The 19,373-nt window shown below is 35.6% G+C and overlaps 1 pseudogene across 1 annotated transcript; it reads left to right on the top strand.

Moving 5' to 3' along the window:
• The first annotated feature begins 749 nt into the window (after nt 1–749).
• LOC147292321 (uncharacterized) lies at nt 750–6,575 on the top strand (annotated as a pseudogene). The gene is made up of 8 exons (XR_015120839.1): nt 750–882; nt 1,258–1,317; nt 1,433–1,614; nt 1,723–1,848; nt 2,345–4,615; nt 4,713–4,865; nt 5,132–5,219; nt 6,069–6,575. The product of XR_015120839.1 is annotated as an uncharacterized LOC147292321 (transcript).
• The last annotated feature ends 12,798 nt before the right edge of the window (nt 6,576–19,373 follow it).

Below are 19,373 nucleotides of genomic sequence, written 5' to 3'. Positions count from 1 at the left end.
TCGACATGTTTTTTTTTTTTTTTTTTTTTTTTTGAAATTGGGCCGATTGCCACTGTCAAATAATAGCAATTATTCATTGTCAAACAACGTAACGACAATTAGTAACAGTGATTTTTACGTTATAATGCGGGTGAATGTGACTCTATAAGCTTGAATTTTGTGTTTTATATTGGTTTCATTAGCTTTTGACAAGTTTATGTAATAAAAGACATAAGGTATATATATAAGTATTATTTTTATGCAGTTTCAGCTAGTTACTGTTGCACAATGGTAATTGTCAAACAATTGGTAAACAGTACGAAGAGTTCAGTAGGTTCCGTATTGCATGCCTTTCATTAAAGTGGGCTAGACTGGGAGCGCACTATAGCGCGTGGGCTAGGTTATCACCCTTATTTTTCAACTGAGTTTAAAAAATTAAAAAAAAAAACCCAAAAAAATATTGCATTTATTGTTACTAGATTGTGTTTTTGGTCAGAGTTAGAAATAATTTTTTATATTTTTTTTATGTTTAGAAAAATAAAAGTAAAAGTGAAGGATTTAAAAAGTAAAAGTGACATCAAATATGCTTATTTCATAAAGATTCCCATGTTATTTTTTTTTAACAATATAGTTGTAAATTTGTGATTTATTACTATTAAAACGGATAAGTGTCATAGTCCATGTTTTGTGGGCTTACAACAATTGTGGACTGGACTCATACTTGGACACAGTAGCACAGAATAACTTAGGCTTACTTGACCCGACCCGAGCTCAGGTAGGCCACGACGGGCCTCTCTCACTCTGGCAGCCTGGCGCCTCATGTTCTTGAATCTTTGCCTTAGCTGCTGCACCTTCTGCGTCTCCCAACTCGTGCTACACCTGCTAAGCTCGCTTCCTAATATCGTATTATCTCTTATTTTTGCTGTGTTTGGTTTATTGCATGATTTTTTGTTTGATAATGGCTAAAAGTTAGAATTACAAGTCAGAGAAAAAAAAAAAATGAAAGATGTAGAAGCAATTAAACCATGATTGTTGGGTTTGTTGTTTTTGTATCCGTTTTGATATCAATACCTTTTCTTCTTTTAAGATTCAAGTTGGAAGTTTGAGCAGTGCCTCTCTGTTTTAGTTGCTGCAACAACTTCAGCAGCTTGAAGAAAGTTGAAAATTTAATTTGGATACTTTTTTTTTATCTTACATGTTCCTTTGCCTTTCAAAATGTTGAATTGTGATTTTAGATTGGTGGAGCAATTGACTTGCAAGCCTATTTGTCTTGTAAAGCCATGATGAATAATGCTGGATTCAAATTTCCAAATTTTGATCTGTTTTTCCTTTGCCTCAGTAAGTTTGCCTTCTTCAGTTTTATGTTTCATTCCAAACTGCAGTTCATGTTTAATAGTTTTCGTTACTTGGGGTAATGTGTTCTTGGTGAAGAGAAACATATCTGCAATGCTAGGTAAAAATCTGGTTAGGAATGTTTTTAGAAACATCTCATCACCAAACCATGAGGAAGCTCAAATTCCATGAGAATAAGCTGTTGAAGAAAGTAATCTTCTTGGATTGGAAGAGAGAGGGAGGTCACAGAGAAGCTCAGGTTCTGCAAGGTTACCAGGTCACCGTTTGGGACGATTACATAAAGTAAGTATATTTTCTGAATTTTATGTCATTTTTAGTGTTTTATTTGTCATTCAATCTACTAATACTGATTTTTTTTTTTTTTTTTTTTTTTTTTTTTTTTTTTTATAGATTAAAATTGGAAAATAGATATTCGGTTGTGTGCCGGATGGTGCAGCAGCTGGTGAACATCTTGAAGCAATTGAACGCAAACGGCCCCTATCGGATTGAAATGACTGATATGCTGTTGGAAAAACTGTGAGTTCTTTTTTCTTTTCCCCTCTGAAAACTGTTATAGTATGGAATATACTACAGTTGATATGTGCACTTAAAAGCTATTAATCTTTCGGAGCTGCATGGTAAACCCAAAAAAAACTTTTAGTTAATTATTTCTTAATTAATAATAATATTCTCCAATTTACATTAGTGTGCTTTTACTGGAAGTTATGCGTTTTCATACAGATTATTCTAAAGAGTAGTGTTGATATCCAAATTGAGAAAGTGAATCAGGGTCCAATGTATTCATTCTTGTGGATATAAAGAGAGCAGTGTTTGGGATTATTCCCTTGTTCTCTTTTTTTAGAGGAATCTAAAACCAAAGTGGTTCTGGTTATAGATGGCTTGATAATATCCAAATTTAGTAGATTTATGTTTGTTTAAAGATGTATGGCAGCGCTATATGTGCAAAGGGATCCAATATTCCTGTGGTTTTGTTGACTGTGATTGATAATCAAAGGGTTTATGTTGATGACAGTTACAGTATTTGTGTGATACCATCCAGGCAAAGCTTGGAGTTGTGTGATCTGTTCTCTGACTTAGATACATTGGTGGCTGTTAACATCCTCAACAGTTTAAAAAGTGCACCCAATTTGGCATTTTCCTTCTTACACCAGTTGAAGGGAGATGGGTTCCAACACATTGTCTCCACCTATTGTGGGCTTATTAGAATCTAATGCTCGTGTGGTTTGAATAGGAAGTTATATTATCTCTTCTTAGACCTTATTGATGACTCTAAAGATCTTGGATTTCAACTCTCGAATTTGTTGGAAATGCTAGCGTAGGGAATTGAGGTTTCCCCATTAATGGTTCGAGCTTTGATGCATTGATCAAGTCTTTTGCCATTATTAGCATGCTTGATGAGGCTATTGATGTTTTGTTCCAAACAAAAAGGTGTGGATTTGTTCCTCATATCTTTACTAGTAATTTTCTAATGAACCACTCGAGCATGATAAAGTGGATATGGCTGTGGCTATATACAAGCAGTTGAAGAGGATTGGTTTGTGCCCTAATGGTCACACCTATACATTTGTTATAATGAGACTCTGCAAGAAAGGTAGCTTGGAAGAGGCCGTGGAATTCTTTCAAGAGATGGAGCAAGCCGGGGTAGCCCCTCGCTTTACATACACAGTATATATCGAAGGGCTTTGCACCCATGGGATGTCGGCTTTAGGATACGAAGTCCTCCAAGCATGCAATGGAAAAAATGTCCTTATTGATGTTTATGCTTATACCACTGTCCTTCATGGGTTCTGTGATGAGATGAAATTTGATGAAGCTGAAAGCATCTTTCTTGACATGGAAAAGAAAGGGGCAGTCCCTGATTCATGTACCTATGGAGCAATGATCCGTGGCTACTGCAAGAATTGCAATTTGGTAAAAGCTTTGGCTCTCCATTATGATATGATGTGGTATAAAAAAAAAATTGCGTGATTGTTAGTTTGATACTTCATTGCATGTGTAAGATGGGCATGCGTTCTGAAGCGGTGGATCAATTTAGAGAATTTAAGAGCTTGGGGATCTATGTTGATGAGGTTTCCTACAATATTGCAGTGGATGCTTTGTGCAAATTGGGGAAAATGGAACAAGCCTTAGAATTGCTTGAAGAGATGAAGCATAAGCACATGATCTTAGATATTATTCATTACACTACATTGATTAAAGGCTACTTTTGTCCAAGGGAATGTTGATGATGCCTTAAATATTTTGGAGGAAATGAAAGAAAAGGGTCTGAAGCCAGACATTACTACTTACAACATGGTGATTGAAAGTTTATGCATAAGAGGAAAGATCAAAGAAGCTGAAGAATTTCAAAATAGATTGGAATATAAGAGTGGTGATACCTATTCTGCCATGACCACTGGGTACTGCCAAGCCAACCATACAGGAGAGGCCTATGAAATTCTAGGCTGTAAAAGCTACCAACTTTAGTTAAAAAGGTGCCTGGTTTAAAGTGTTTAGTAATCTCTGTATGGAAGGTGATAATGTCAGAGCTATTTTGTTGCTTGACAGAATGTTGGCCTTAAATGTAGAACCTAGAAAAATTTTGTACAATGAATTCATAGCTTCTCTCCACAAGGCTGGAGGTGTGAAAAAGGCCTGGTGGTTTTTTGATAGTTTAGTTGAGAGAGAGTTAACTCCTGATGTCATTAAGCACACAATGATGATAAATAGCTACTGCAGGGCGAATTGTTTTTGGGAAGCCCATGAGCTCTTCTATGATATAAAATAAGGGGATTCAACCTCATATCATCACTTACACAGTATTGCTTGATGGTTATTTGAAAAAAATCTCAGAAGGATTCGCTCCCCTCCAGATGCAAGGGAAAATAAGGAAGAAGCAGTGGATGCTTCCACTATTTGGACTGAGATGAAGGAAATGAAAATAAGACCTGATGTAATTTGTTATACTGTTTTGATAGACAGGCATTGTAAGACAGACAACCTTGAGGATGCTATTGCACTCTTTGATCAAATGATTGACAGAGGTTTAGAGCCTGATACAGTGACGTACACAGCTCTTCTGTCCATCTGTTGTAATAGGGGAGATTGGGATAGGGCTGAAACCCTCTTTAATGATATGTCTTTTAGGGGAATATTTCCAGATACCCGCACACGCTTGGCTCTACACTGTGGAATCCTAAAAGCCAAGAAGGTGCAGTTTCGGAAGTAAGAAACTCTGTTGATTACCAGTGCCTGGATAAGGATTAATTAACCCATGATCTGTGAATCAATGAAGTCTCCAATGGTAACTTTTGCTATTAAATAATGTAGGTAATTTGTTTGGCTTGCATAATGAACAGCTTTTGTTGTTTCGTTTTGATGGATGAAATTTGATTCCACAGCTGGAAGGGTGTCCTGTGATATGTATACATCTAGCCCTCCCCAGAGCCCGCATTGGTGGGAGCCTCGTACACAGTACACTGGGACACCTGGCCCACCCCTAGCTGGAGAAGAAAGCTTTGTTGGCAAGTCACCTGGAATTCAATCATGACTAGGTATAATACAGCTTTGCATATATAATTAATCTACAGCGTGTAAGAGTTGCAAAGTATTCATATGCACAGTTCTAGTTTCATACATGACTTGCATATTTGTTTCAATAATATATGCGGTCTTCCATTCTGCTAGTGTCTTTTTCCTTCGTTTCATTATGCCTTCATGTCATCCAACACTTCATTGCAATTCTATTATTATGCTATGCCTTTTTATCTCTTAATACATTTATCCATTTAGCAAGAATGAGTGTTTTTTTTTAATTCAGGAGAAGGGGCAGGCGACAATCAAACTCTGTCCATGAGTGTGAGAGTAAGCAAACTCCTCCTTAATTGATTACAATGACAACACTTAAGGTACAGTAAACTCCGTCTTGGACTACTGAACCATTTTCTTCATCGACTTTGGCTCAATCTCGTAATTATCATTAGAATAGGATACAGGGGCTATAGGAATGCAGATAAAAGATGGAGTAAGATAGGATGTGGTACATTGGTACTGAACATATCAAGTGGCCAATTCATCTGGACGTATATGTTCATCTGGGATTTCTACATGGCATTGACTTATTTATTATGTTGCTCAGGAATGTTTTTGGTATGCCTTTGCACTTTTGGATGACATGATTAATTTCATGTCAACCTGGTAAGATGGGATCCCAGGAATGATTTTTGAACCAAGGAATGGTGATGCCAGTTAAATTTTATATGATGCTGTTACTGCTAATCCAATAGTGTGATGATGTCATTGTAATCTATGTTGATCCTTTTGAGTGTTTCCTGATTTTTGAGGACTGCACAGGTGTACATGATCATTTAAAACAAATGAGTGTGTGTTTCTTGATTTTACCCTTAATAAATTGCATCAAACTCTAAAAATGATAGCAGTTCAAACTTCACTTTGATACCACAGGACCATGAAATGAATGGGAAATGTTTATTGTTCATATTCAGAAGTGGCAATTTTGGGATGACTCGAAAAGTTATTTGTTTTACATGAACATATTTGAATGAAAATTAGACAATTAACTTTGATCTAAAATTTATATATTAAAGTAGTTTGCAGCTAGACTATTGATTGATTAACGTATTGGGCTGGTGAATACTTTAAAATGCTCATTACTTTAGACATATATATGCAATGATGCATGTCAATCAGACTTTGGGATTTATCACCACAATTTATTTTTTGTGCTGGTTTGTCAGGTAATGTCCAAGACCTAAATATTGAGTGGAGTAAAACCTAGTGCACTGTATGTCATTGTTGTCAATTACATGCAAAGGACATGATCTTCCTCTTTTCTGCATGCATGGAAACACAAAACTGGACTCGCAAATGAGATTATAAGGGCAAAGGAAGCAGTTGAAGCTGCAGGTGGGTCTGTTCAAAGAGTGTGTTACAACCTGAGTGGTTTGACAAGAAAGGCAGGTTATTTCCAAAAGCAGCTAGACCTCCCAAAAAACAAAGGGACAAAGCTGACAGCATCGGCCGCTTGCCAGCCCCAACCAAACATACTCTTTTTTGGGTGAAGATCCACTTCAGCAAAGGACCAAAATCGGTTTCTTCATTTTAGGATTTTTTGTATTTTTTGATCCAGTTCATTGGCAGATGCTTTGCTTAACAAAAAGTGACTTTGATATAAGGCAAAATCATCTCGAGGGATTAAATAGAATGAGGGAAGTCTTTTTATTTTGCTATTGCGATGACTATATAAAATGTTGGCTTACTTATCGATTTACCACCCAAAATTGTAACTCATTCCCACTTTACCACCTGAAAGTTTTTTTGTCCCAGATTACCACCTGTAACTTACATCCGTGTCCCATTTTACCTTGTTCCGTCAACAATTCTGTTAATGCTGACGTGGCGCGCTGGATGTGCGCCACGTGTCACATCTTTTTTTGTATTTTTGTATTTTTTTATTTTTATAAACTTTGAAAATTAATTAAAAATAGCTCCGAACTTAGAAAAATACACGGAAAATTCCTACTGACTTGTCTTAACTAGTACTAATTTACTATGGGGTCAAAATGCCAATTTTCCCTCTAATAATTTCCAAAAAATTTGGAAAGTCCAAATTTATTTCTAAAAAATTAAAATACTCTAGACTCTTTGGAAATTCATAGAATAATCTCCCGAACTCCAAAAAATATGAGGTCTGCACTGTTAGTCTTCTAAAAACTAACAATACCTTTCTCGTGAACACTTGCTACCCAAAAGACCTCTTGGTCTTAGAGAAAAATAAAATTCCCTATAAAATAAATTCTAGAAAAATTCTAGAATTTCTGTAAAGTCTCGAAATAATTCTCTAAAACAGGCTTTTGGTAATTTTTCAAAATATTTTTGAGAATTTTTCCAAGGATTTACGAAAATTCTAGAATTTTTTCTAGAATTTATTTAATAGAGGAAAATTTATTTTAATTTTTTTAGAAATGAATTTGGACTTTCTAATTTTTTTTGGAAATTTTTAGAGGGAAAATTGGTAATTTAACCTTATAGTAAATTAGTGCTAGTCAAGACGAGTCCGTAGGAATTTTTCGTATATTTTTCTGAGTTCAGAGCTATTTTTAATTAATCTTCAAAGTTTATAAAAATAAAAAAAATGCGAAAAAAAAAAGGATGCGACACGTGGCGCACATCTAGCGCGCCACGTCAGCATTAACGGCCAGATCGTTAGCATTAACGGAATTGTTGACGGAACAAGGTAAAATGGGACATGGATGTAAGTTACAGGTGGTAATCTGGGACAAAAAAACTTTCAAGTGGTAAAATGAGAATGAGTTACAGTTTTAGGTAGTAAATCAATAATTAAGCCTAAAATGCTAGATATTTAGCATACGGCATACCTGACAAAAGAATATTTCTTTAGCAATTACAAAAGGAATATTTATATGTAATGCGTCAATATTGACCCACTCACCATATTACAACATACACTATGGGAGTACATTTTGAATTGCATAAAGAATATAAAATAATGAGACTACTTTATAATATATAATGGCAACTATCACATCTTTCTCAATTCAAATTCCACAGCCCACCAAATTGCATTTCGACTTATTAACCATATTGCTAGACTTTGATGCTAACTAATGTCCAAACCTTAGTCTTACATAGGGGGCTTCAAGTAAGTGATCCCTTACTTTAAAACAAGATAAGTATTGTGGAGTGTATCTTGCTACATAATTTAATAATCCACACAATATTTTCGATAAGCAGTACAATGACTATAATGATAATCAAGCAGTTAAATAATTTCTAATCTTTTTTTTTTTTTTGTTAAGAATGATTCTTAAAAGAATTCTGACAAATGGACAATTACCGTCATTCGACCACAATAACCCCTATCATTGTATCTCTCTTACTTGAAGGTAAAAATCTCATACATATATATGAACTAAACGGAGCCATTAAAAATTCTACATGATTAATTTGCATATATGGGTGGTAAATATGTTTAAATTCTTTGAGTGTGCAGTGTGCCTTTTGTTTTATTTTGTTTCTTTTTCATTTTTGGTGATCATCATCAAGACTTGTAAATAATCAAACTTGGAATGAGTCCTTAGTAGACAAATGGATTTATCACGGAGGTGCCGCCGGCAACAAAGAATATGCTGATAAGAACCTCACTTGACTTTACTGAAAGTATGTATTAATTAAGGCTAAAAAGGCCATGCTGGATTCAGTCTTTATTAATTTGTCAACTGATCTTATGAAAATGTGATTTTTCATTTATTAATTAACTGTCATTCATGAGATTGAATTGGACTTCTTCGACAAAGAAAAATTAGGTATCATTCACTAAACTAAAATGATCATTAACAATATGATAAAGTGATTTGTGTGCATAATATGTGTTGATTTAGTTATATTTACTATTGTACTTTGATTTGATGGTAAAGTTAAAATAGGTCAGAACTTGTTGTTCTTAAATGAATGAGGAGAAAATAAAACCAAAGCTTGACTTGAAAACATTAAGGCACTTCCAATGTATAAAATATAAGGTTAGTTAATTAGAAATAGAAAAGGAAGAAAATTTACAAAGTTCGTATGGTACGTATATATTCTTTTGACCTTCAGAGATGTGCAGAACACTGCAAATTAATAAAATGTTTCACAAATACTAGTAACCAAAATTGACATAATATTATATGTTGTATGGAATGGTTTTTTTTATTCGGATATGTTGTATGGAATTCGACTTAGTATTAGATAACTAATTGACGTAATGTTTTAGTTTAGGGGATAGACGTTTATGGTACTTAAGGGTAGGTTTACGATTAAATTTAATTATAGTTTAGGGGTAGAATTTCGAAGGATAATTAAATGGGTGCGTTAGTTTATAGCGTTCGATCACTAATAATAAGTACAAGGACAACCAGCTCAAGTACTTACTTTTCAGGACAAAAACATCCGCCGAGTACTCAGCAGAAGTGTCTAGTGTTCAGTAGCTATATCTATAAGAATTAGAGCATTTGCAGTTACAACATTATAGCTACTTTATATATTCTGAATAAAAAAATATAATTTTAAATCTTCAACCAATAAATCTCTTAAAACACACTATAAAAAAAACCTAATAAATCTTACAAATATTAAGATTCAAATATAAAATCAAGAAAAAAAAAATCAAGCGGTAACTGTAAATGCAGATGCAGATGCCGAGCACTCGACAAAACGTCAAGTGCGCAACGGCCTAATTTAAGTTGACAGACGCACTTTACGCACATGGATTATCCTTTAGGTTAAGTTAGTATTTCAATATCATTCTTATCAAGTATTTTAGGTGTGAACAAACAGATATGAGAATATGGCGCCGAAAGAGTCTGTATATATATATATATAATTTAAACTATCGTAATTTAAACAATCAGAACGTGCAGCCCATTCATATCGTTCTTATCACTCCACATTCTAATTTAAATTACTATAGTGTAAATATTTATTTAAGGGATCCATCATGGGGCCCATTTTATATTGTATTTCAACGATTCGAACCATCTACTTTGCAGGTCTTTATTTTTAGATCATCTATGCAAAAAATTAGACAAATAAAAAACCATTAAAATATCTAATTTTGATTAAATAAATAGACGAACAAAATATTTTCAATAAAAATTTGAAATTGTGACCATTTAATCAACGATCAAATGGTTTATGATTTACTTAATTTTTTGCAAGAATGATCCTTCATTGGAGACCAAGAAAATAGATGGTTTCAATCATCAAAATATAAAGTGGAATGAGCCCCACAAGAGATTCATTAAATAAGCATATTTAAGTGATCCCTCAATAGAAGAGACCTGTATATATATAAGTCAACAGGTGCGCACCAACGAACATACGCACCTGTTAGCGAGCGCTCGAAAATGTTTTTTTAACACAGGCGAGCACTGCAAGTAACGCTCGGTGCTGCTTCCTTCGTTGAGTTTTGAGGGTAAACTCTCATCTTTTCACCCAATCCCCATCTTTTCACCGTCGTTGAATTAGCACTGAGCGCTCAGTAGCTACAAAATTTTCTGCACGTTCATACCTGAACGGGCCTATATATATATATCAGTCCCGTTCAAGTAAAAACATTTTCTCTGGGTACCACCCGGCTGTGCAATTCCATAATCGGAATCATTCATGTTTTAATTCCCTACTCAAGAGTCATTCTTGTAAAAATTGAGCCAAATTAGTAATTGTTTAGTAATCTAAACTGTGTAGACAAATACAATTTATTAAATAAAATTAAAGTGATGTTGGCTATATATGAATCTGGCAAGTAATATGTGAATATGGATCATGTTGGTGTGAGTCAACCCATGTGATTATTATGTAATTATTAGAATTAATTAGGTGATTTATTAATTCCTGTATTTTTAGTTATAGGCCCATGTATATAAACCACACTTTGTGGTCTTATTCAATTAAGCAAGAATATATTTGAAAACCCTAAAACATTCTTTGTTCATGGTATCAGAGCCAACCTTAGCCACCTCTCTTCTTCCATAGGTACTAAGGGTTGGTCATGGTTTTTTTGAATGGTTTAAGGGTCTAACTTGATTAGTGTCTTGCCGAAATCAATTACTCACCATTCTTCGAACGTGGATTGATCAAGACAGAAACGAAACTCGTTCTCTTTCCTCTGCAACGTACGTGTCTCTTCCTTGATCGATTGTGTTGAGTTCTCTGTGGTGTGCAACCTGCTGAGGGGTTCTGTTCGGATTGGGCGTGACTGGTCGACTGGCAGCGGCGGTGCATGCGACTCGTTTGACTGGGTGACAGGCGTGCGTCTTGCTTTGTGCGACGCGACTGGCAGCAACGACCGGAGGAGATCTCTGCCGTGCGACGACCGGCGGCGCAGTGCGACGCCTCTGGCAGCGCCCTCTGTGCCAAGCGACTGACTGTGCGACGACCGGCGGTGCGCAGTGCGACGCCCCTGGCAGCGCCCTCTGTGCGAAGCAACTGACCGCGACGCCCCTGGCAGTGCCCACTCGGCTCTGTGCGAAGTGACTGACCGCGACTGCTGGAGCTATTGTTGCTGGCGACGACCGGAGCGACGACCGGCGGCGTGCGCGGCGGCTCTGTGCGACGGTCTTGGCAGCGCCCAATCACCTGTGCGACAATAGCGTGTGCCCCTACTTTGTGTGCAAATTGCTGTGCAGTGTGCAAATTTACTGTGCACATCTTGGTTTCCTGCTGTGTTGTTGCTTCCTACTATTTGAATATGACCAACAACATGATTAATCCGAAGGTTGATAACTCCGGTTTCAGGGTGAACTCTGTTAGTTCCTCCAGCTTTGTTGCCAAGTCAGGTATCTCTAACTCTGCTTTGAGTACTTCTGCTTGTACTGGTAATGGTGCATGAATAATTGATACAGGTGCTACGGATCCTATGACTTCTGATCGTTATGTTTTTAGTCATTTTTCATCTGTCTGTCGTAAACCATTTATTGTTAATGCCAATGGTGTGTCATCTCCTGTTCGAGGGGGCGGCACGGTATCCTTTCCGTTTGATTTGTCTTTACATAATGTGCTGTTTGTTCCTTCCTTAAATTGTAACCTTATTTCTGTTAGTCAACTAACCAAAACTCATAATTGTGTGGCCATATTCTTTCCTACCCATTGTGTTTTCCAGGATATTCATACCAAGGAGAAGATTGGCAGTGGTAGAAAGAGTGGTGGATTGTACTATCTGGATAGTGGGGTTTCCGCTTCGGATGGTCGTGGCATTGTGAGTCTAGTTAGTAATGGTTCCTCCGAAAATAAGAAGAAGATTTGGTTGTGGCATCGCCGACTCGGTCATCCGTCCTTTAGTTATCTTCAACGCTTATTTCCCTCTTTATTTATTGGATTGAACATTTCCAATTTTAATTGTGAAGTTTGTGTGTTGGCCAAAAGCCATCGTTCAGTGTTTCCTTCTAGTGCTACACGTATGGATGTTCCTTTTGCTTTGGTCCACTCGGATGTTTGGGGTCCGGCCCCGTGTGGTACACATAAAGGAATGAAATGGTTTGTGACATTTATTGATGATTGTACTAGAATGACTTGGGTTTATCTTCTGAAACATAAAAGTGATGTGTGTGCTGTTTTTCGCCTTTTTCATCATATGGTCCTCACCTAGTTTGCCTGTCCTATTAAAGTTTTGCGCTCTGATAATGGCGGAGAGTTTGTTAATACAGAGTTGACTCAATATTTTGCTTCTGCGGGAATCCTTCATCAGACTTCTTGCGCTCATTCTCCACAACAGAATGGGGTTGCTGAACGTAAAAATCGACATTTATTGGAAGTCACTCGGTCCCTTCTTTTGGGGGGTCACGTGCCATCTCTGTTCTGGGGTGATGCCTTGAGTTCTGCCGTTTATCTGATTAATCGGACCCCATCTAGTGTCCTTGACTTTCGACGACCTCTGGATGTTCTCTCGAATTTTGTCTCTCTTCCAGGTATCCTTCATTTGGAACCCAGGGTTTTTGGGTGTGTTGTTTTTGTGCATTTACATTCTCATCAGCAATCCAAGCTCGCATCTCGGGCCTTAGAGTGTGTATGTGTTGGTTATGGTCCATCCCAGAAGGGGTATCGATGCTATCATCCCTCTACTCAGCGCTTCTATGTTTCTATTGATGTCACTTTTCATGAACATAAACTTTTTTATTCTCCACGTCCACTGGATTCTACCCTTCAGGGGGAGGTTTCTAGTGAAGTGCAGAATAGTGAAGTGCAGAATCGAGATGATATGTTGTTCTTTGATCAGTTTGGTTATGGGCGTAGTAGTGAGGAAGGGTCAAAACAGACTACTGATCACCCAGTGTCTGAGTCTGCGAATGAGACTAAGAATGCGGGAATTACTGCAGATGATACTGAAGATGCGGAAATTACTGAAGATGCGGAAATTACTGAAGATGATACTGAGGATATGGTAGGACAAGAACCCATGAATTCTGAGCATGAGGAATCACCACTCCATGATAGTACCGCCATCTCTCCTACTCCATTGAATCAATCTTCTTCGTCCATTGAGGTAACCGACAATACTCTTGATTCACATTCTGGTTCAGATCTTATTTCTAATGCTTCTAAATTTACACTTCCTCCTCGGTCTAATCGAGGACAACCACCAGCCAAATATGAGCCAGATTCAAATGCCAAAGTTAGGTACTCAATTAATAATCATGTGTCGTCTGTTAGGCTTTCAAAGTCATATGAATCGTATGTTCTGCAATTATCTTCTGTTTCTATTCCTAGTAGATTGCAAGATGCTCTTACAGATTCTAGATGGACCAAAGCTATGGCTGAAGAAATGGCGGCATTACAGAAGAATTCAACTTGGGAGTTGGTTTCTCTACCTAAGGGGAAGAAGACAGTTGGATGCAGATGGGTGTTTGCAGTCAAACACAAAGCTAATGGGTCAGTTGAAAGGTATAAGGCAAGGTTGGTAGCGAAGGGTTATACACAGTCCTATGGCATAGACTACTTGGAGATGTTTGCTCCAGTGGCCAAGTTAAACACAGTACGGGTTCTGTTGTCGTTGGCTGCTAACAAAGATTGGCCACTCCTTCAGTTTGATGTAAAGAATGCATTTCTCCATGGTGATTTGACTGAAGAAGTATACATGGATCCTCCTCCGGGTATACCAGAGTTTGATAATACAAGATCAGTATGTAGACTGAGAAAGTCTTTATATGGTCTTAAACAATCTCTGAGAGCCTGCTTTAGGAGATTCACTCGTGCAATGAAGAACTATGGTTATCGGCAGAGTAATTTTGATCATACTTTGTTCCTAAAGAAAAGAGGGAAGAAAATTACTGCTCTTATCATTTACGTTGATGATATGGTTCTGACCGGAGATGATTATGAGGAAATTTCTAATTTGCAGAGGTATTTGTTTAGAGAGTTTGAAATGAAACAGCTAGGGGACTTGAAGTTCTTTCTTGGGATAGAAGTTGCTCGGTCTAAACATGGCATATTCCTATCTCAAAGGAAATATGTTTTAGACTTGTTGTCTGAAACTGGTATGCTTGGGTGTAAGCTAGCCGTCACTCCTATGGAACAAAACCATATATAGACTTTTTGAGTGTTTGGGGGCCTTACCTGCAGATAAGGGGCGATATCAGAGACTTGTTGGAAGATTGATATAGGGATTAATGTTATTTTGCTCCCCAGACTATTACACATGTATCAGTTTGCTCCCCAGACTTCTAATTTGGAAAATTAAGGACCCTAACTTTTTCAATTTTGCCAATTAAGGTTATTCCGTCAATTTATACATTTTTCATCTAAAATGTCGAGATGATCAAGCAAAATTTAGCAAGAAATAAAAGAGGAAAAATGATGCATGAGGAAAAAATGATAAGATCTAATTGGAAGGGACCATTTTGCCCTCAAAGATTTGGATAAAAAATGTGTAAATTGACAAAAGAACCTCAATTGGCAAAATTGAAAAAGTCAGAATCCTTAATTTTCCAAATTAGAAGTCTGGGGAGCAAACTGATACAAATGTAATAATTGGGGGAACAAAATGGTATTAATCCCATTGATATATTTGTCTCACACTAGACCCGACATTGCTTATGCGGTTAGTGTAGTAAGCCAGTTTATGCATGCCCCGTGTAAACCCCATATGGATGCTGTGGAGCGAATTTTGCAGTATTTAAAATCTGCACATGGTAAAGGATTGTTGTTTGCTAATCATGGTCATGTGAATGTTGAAGGTTTTTCTGATGCAGACTGGGGTGGTTCAGCAGATGATAGAAGGTCTACCTCGGGCTACTTTACCTTTGTAGGAGGAAATTTGGTGACCTGGAGGAGTAAGAAGCAATCGGTTGTATCTAGATCAAGTGCAGAGGCTGAATACAGGGGTATGGCACTTGGAGTAGTTGAACTTTTATGGTTGAGACATTTATTGACTGATTTAGGGTGTCCACCTACCAAACCTATGGACTTGTTTTGTGATAACAAATCTGCTATTGATATAGCACATAATCCTGTTCAGCATGATAGAACAAAACACATTGAGATTGATCGGCACTTCATTAAAGAGAAACTTGAAGCTAAGATTATTAACTTCCCATTTGTGAAGTCCGAAGATCAGCTTGCAGATGTGTTGACCAAGGCCGTAGCAAATAGGGTGTTTTTGGACTCACTAGACAAGTTGGGCATGTGCGATATATATGCACCAACTTGAGGGAAAGTGTTGGTGTGAGTCAACCCATGTGATTATTGTGTAATTATTAGAATTAATTAGGTGATTTATTAATTCCTGTATTTTTAGTTATAGGCCCATGTATATAAACCACACTTTGTGGTCTTATTCAATTAAGCAAGAATATATTTGAAAACCCTAAAACATTCTTTGTTCAGATCACGCATTTAGAGAATCTGACACAATTAATTTGATCAATGATTTAAATTGTCGTTCGATAAAAAGGACTTATCTGCAACCTGCTTTACCAGGTGTTATCCTCTCTCTCTCTCTCTCTCTCTCTCTCTCTCTCTCTCTCTCTCTCTCTCTCTCTCTCTCTCTCTCTCCTGTGTGATACCACCTAACACAGGGATAGGTAAGTTATTCTCTCCCCATAAAACATTATTTATGTGTGTGTATAATATATGCAGAATATAAAATAAAAAGGGAAGAAAGCAGATGATGCAAGCTGAACCCACCTCCCTCAGTCGCCAACCATGACATGAAATTAACCTTTAACTCGTGCTATCAATTTCCATGCTTACCAACTTGCATGTCGTTTAGCTTTACCTACCATTTAGTACTAGCTTCACACTATATGTATACAAACTCACAAAGTCTAGTCAATTATTATGTACTATTGGCAGACATTTTTTTCCTTCCTTAAATTAATTAATCTTTGTAATTTATTGTTTTTTCTTTTTTGACTCTCCATGATGATGAAGTAAATACTAAAAGGTCTCTATTCCCCAACCTGAGAATTTGGCCAAAGTTTGGTTGTTAAATTTATAATGTTTTAGATAACAATTTTTGTCAAGTTGTAAAATTTTATTTGTTCATATACAGATCGATTATTTGTAGTCTTATTTATTTTGTATATCATGAGTCACATTATGTGATAACTAAAAATTAAAAAAACAATTCGTGTCTCATATTATTGTTATTATTTTTTTTTTTGATCTGGAAAAAGGGGAGTCAGAACTTGAAATTTCTCCGACATTGTGAAGAAAAATACTACTAGACCAATAACTAATTGGTCTCGTATTATTATTGACATAAATAAGGAATATTATTACCTATAATACTACTTTGGCTTGTTAGATGTTGTTAGATATTGCCCCACACACTAAGGAACAAATTGGCTGGCCGGGCATGTTAGATGTTAGATATTGTCTCATTCAATTATTATTTTTTTATTTTATAATTTTGAAGTGACAAGTTTATTTTTTTCAGCTTAGGATGTTAAACAATAAACACTGTTGAATGTAGTCATATACTCATATACATAGCATATCAGATTGTATAATAGAATGACTTTCAAAACTAAAAATATCACACACGTGCATGAGCAGAGTATGATGATATATAGCTTTTCTGTTAATCGAGTATGATTATATATAGTTACAATAAGTAAGTTGTGTAAAAATTCGGTTATTCATTTTTTATACTAATTCAATCAGTATTTATTTATGTTAGCTGTTCCCGTCATGTTAAGAATTGTCACATTCACCAAAACTTATAAGTCATCCAATCTCTTTGGAAAATGAAGAAAAGAAAAAAGTAAGGAAAAAAGAAATCAGAAATGGCCTGATATGCACAAATTAAAGAATATCTTTTTGTTTGAAGTCTCCAGTCCGTTTGCGCTCTTGCATTGCATTAATCTGATCACTCGATAATGTGTAATAAGAGAATCTTTTCTCATCTGATGTGTAATAAAAGAATCAAATTAACATCTTAAATATTATATAGGATACATTTTCTTTCATCAAGATATTTATACATATATTACAAAAATAAGTATATTTGTTTTGTCCACAACCATACATCAACTATTTGACCGAAGATCACAAGGCGAATCAATAGATCTTAATTTGATTCCTTAACTCGTCCACTTGTTACTATTTAAATATAAATTGTGACATAAATAATCACGAGGGTTTCTTCATTAGGCGTAGTGTCTTACTATTACTTCCACAGATTGGGATTTGGTTTTCCAAAGTAGACGTCTCTCTAATTGTCTTTCTAACTAATATAAAAATGTGAAAGAAAATAAAGTCAACATCTACATGATTGGGAAACCATTATTAAAACATCTATTTATATTGGACTCACCTACCACATAACCAAAGATATTTATCTTTCTCTTTTTAGACCATATAACCAAGTATTTTTTGGTAATTTACGCTTAAGCATATGCTCGATTTTTAAATAAGGCCCAAGACTGTGACAGCTGTCCCAGTTAATTCAACCTTGAGCAGCGCATGTCTATCAAATTAATCAACATTGTCAAAATGACTATCAATAATTGGTCATGATTCCTCGTCATTATTTGGGGCATTTTTTATTAATGTAATAAATGTCAAAATAATTTCTAACTTTCGTAAATTTATACCGCAATGCATGACGTGTGCAAAATTTTTTTGTGTATGATTGTAATATCACGTGGTAATATATTCAAATCACTCAAATTATAATATATGTACAAATTTAAAAATATTTTTTTAAAGTTCAAGGTTTTAGATAAGAAGACAAATTAAACTGTATGAAGCAAATTATTCTCTGCTTTTTTATATTATATTGAGTATTAGTACAAGCACAATATACGACCAGAAATTTATACAAGGTAAATGTCCTAATTACAATCAATTTAGATCCTAAAATCATGGACTAATACAAGTAAGAATCATGAACTCATACAAGAAAGTTAACCATTTGATTTTGAATTTCAACACTCCCTCTCAAATTGGAGTATAAATGTTTAGATGCCCAACTTGCGAAGATGTGAATGATTAAAGATTATACACGTGTTGTCACACTACCATGTAGTACTTAATTAATACGGTTACATAAAAAAATTTCTCAATGTGCACACACAAAATGACATTTACATCTTTTTATGTGAGTTCAAATTCCCAACATTTGACGGATGATTCTCCTTGCTTGCATGCCAACGGTGTCCTGGTGGAGGAAGCTCGCCTTCGGATGGCATCCTTTCGGGAAGCCACTTGCCAATTTAGACGAAGGGAGACTAATAGAGTGGCTCATCAGCTAGCCCAATTTGCTAAGTCTCATGTTGGAGTGTCCTTTTGGACTGATGTAATGCCTTCATGGCTCATTGAAGTAGTGCTCACTGATTCTTAATCAATAAAAATCACAGCTTCTTATCACACAAAAAAAAAAAAAAAATTCCCAACATTTGACAAGAAAAAGAAAGTATATAGATTTATGTTAATAAACGATTTCAAGAAATTCTTTAAATCTATCTTCTATTTTCATGTTAAATGAGGAGATATCAACTAACTTGCTTTAAACCTACCTAAAAATACATAAATATATCTTCATATGTGCTTTCTGCCTTGTCCATATAAGAAATTAATGAAAAGATCCATTGATTTTAACTACTAAATTTCAATAACTTTTTAGTTTATGTACCAAAATTAAATAGCATTTTAGATTAGGTACTAGTTAAAAAGTCAAACAAATTAATAAAGTAAAAGGTATTAGAATTTACAAATATTACATCACATGCCACTACAATAAAAAAATAAAAATAATATTACATCACAAATATTACATTAATTTATACTATATTGTATTTAAAAAAAAATCAATACAGTCACAACTTAACTGTGACTGTCTTGGTAAATTGAAAGAGACAACTCACATCACTCACACCACTATACTATATATTATTTTGAGTAAAAGTATTGTTTTGACCTCTATTTATACTATATTGTAGTATAATTTCTCTAAAAAAAATTCAATTAAGTCACAACTTAACTGTGACTGTTTCACAACTTAAATGTGACTGTCGTTCAGTCACAATTAAATTTGAAGTTGTGAG

Source organism: Dryas octopetala, chromosome 2 (genome assembly GCF_963921425.1).
Source record: "Dryas octopetala chromosome 2, drDryOcto1.1, whole genome shotgun sequence".
NCBI classification, from domain to species: Eukaryota; Viridiplantae; Streptophyta; class Magnoliopsida; order Rosales; family Rosaceae; genus Dryas; species Dryas octopetala.
This window is presented reverse-complemented; position numbering and strand designations above follow the sequence as displayed.